The sequence below is a fragment of the Microtus ochrogaster genome, linkage group LG8 (genome assembly GCF_000317375.1).
Source record: "Microtus ochrogaster isolate Prairie Vole_2 linkage group LG8, MicOch1.0, whole genome shotgun sequence".
Classification (NCBI taxonomy): domain Eukaryota; kingdom Metazoa; phylum Chordata; class Mammalia; order Rodentia; family Cricetidae; genus Microtus; species Microtus ochrogaster.
In genome coordinates this window covers 22,880,987-22,883,139 of record NC_022033.1, presented here as the reverse complement: position 1 = coordinate 22,883,139, position 2,153 = coordinate 22,880,987, and positions in this window count along the sequence as shown.

The window sequence follows — 2,153 nt, the reverse complement described above, 5'->3', positions numbered from 1 at the left end:
GAGAACCCTGTCTTGAAAAACCAAAACAGAAAGAGAAGTAGTCAGAACTGGATAGACAAAAAGGTCCTATGTTTATATAATAGAACATAGGTAGGCAATAAAAAATAATTAAATGTTGCTATATGCCACAATATGCAAAAGCCCTGAAAATATTATGCTAAGTGAAATAAACCAGATCACACAAGCTTATTTTACTTAATTCTATTTATATGAAATGTTCAGAATAGGCAAATGTACAGAAGAAAGATTAAGTCTTGGAGTGGCTAAGAGAGTAAGGAAAGGTACAGTTTCTTCTGCTTCTCTTCCTCCTGTGGTACTGGGGATTAATCCTCCTGTCTTTCTTCACTCATATTGAGTGCACCAAGTTGTGTGCCAGTATTCTTTTTCCTCTTCCTTCTTCCCTCTTCTCCCTCATTCTTGCCCCCCTCCTGCTCTTCCCACACTTTGTCTTCCTCCCTCCGTTCTTCCTTCTTTAAGACTGCTCTGGCCTCAAACTCACTATTTAGTCAAGGATGGCCTTGAACATTCAACCATTTTGCTTGTACACCCTAAGTGCTGGGAGAACAGACGTGAGCTACCGTACCCAGTTTGTGCTGTGCTGAGAGATCAGACCCAGGACTTTAGCATGCTAACCCCAGTCTATCAACTGATCTACAATCCTAGTCTCCTTGCCATCTTTTACTTTGTGTGTGTGTGTGTGTGTGTGTGTGTGTGTGTGTGTGTGTGTGTGTGTGAGAGAGAGAGGGGGGGGGCACATGCACACACACACGTGTATTTTAGAAGCAGCGTCTTGCTATGTACCCCTGATGACTAGGTACTCACTATGAAGTCCCAACTAGCCTAGAACTTGCAACAATCTTCCTGTTTCAGCCTCCTGAGTGTGAGGTTATAGCCATGTGCCACCATGACAGCCACTTTTTATTTTAAGACAAATAAATTCCCAGAATTTGAACTTTCAATCCTCCTGTCTCAGTCTTCTGGGGTTACAGACCTGCACCACCAGGTAAAGTAATACAGCTTCTTTGTGAAGTAACCAGATGGGTCCAAAATTAGGCTGCAGTGATGGTTATACTGGTCTTGAATATACTAAAACTACCTAAGTGCATCAGTTCTCTTCCTCTGCCAGGGACCACGGATTGATCTCAGGCCCATACCTGCTGAGCAATCTCACTGATCCAAGGATGCATTTCAATGTAAATTCCTTCGGTCTGCCCTAAAACTGTGAAACTGTGATTCACTACAGTGTAGGCGTAAGTCACAAACAATGCCACAGCAGTTTGGAATTATGACCTCCCGCAACACTACAGTAAACTGCATTCTCTATTTCTTCAGGAAATTCTGACATTGCTGACTCAGAAGCCATACCTTGAAAAACATGATGCTAAAAGGCATATACGCCCAGCAGCCTACCTAACAAAAGAATGAAAAGAGGAACAAGTTAGCAAATAGTGCTTACAATGGGCCATGGACAATTAGTGTCCTAAATTATACGTACTATTATAGCTGATGTTGTGTTCCCATTATCACACGAGGAAACTGAGGCAAAAAAGGACTTAGTAACTTACCCAAAGCCAGGTGGGGGGTGGCACAACCAGGATGTTTATGGAAGCTCTAATTATTGTGGCTAGTTGCTCTAGCTGAGAAAAATGAGAGGAATTTGGCTTGGGTTGACCTGAGATAGGTTGGGTTGTTATTAGCTGTAGCTGAAGAGAAAGGGTATTTAACAGAAAGAAAGTTGTGAACAAGATGATTCCTTGTAGGTGGGATTTTCTGTCCCATCAGCCTGCTCCCAAAATAATGAAACAGACTTATTATTAATTTTAAATACTTAACCAATAGCTTAGGCTTGTTACTAACTAGCTCTTCAACTAAAATTAATTTCTTAGCTATGCTTTACCACGTGGTATACCTGGTTTCAGCATGGCATGTTCATCTCCTGCTTCCTCTGCGTCTGGCTGCTGACACCACTCTCCTTCATCCCTGTGCTCTCTTTTAGTCCACAAGCCCTACCTAACCTTGACCTGCCTAGCTATTGACCATTTAGCCCTTTATTAAACCAATGAGAACAGTAAATGTTAACAGTATACAAAAAGATTGTTCCACAGCATTCCCCCTTTTTAGCCTACTTAAAAAAGGAAGGTTGTTTTTTTTTT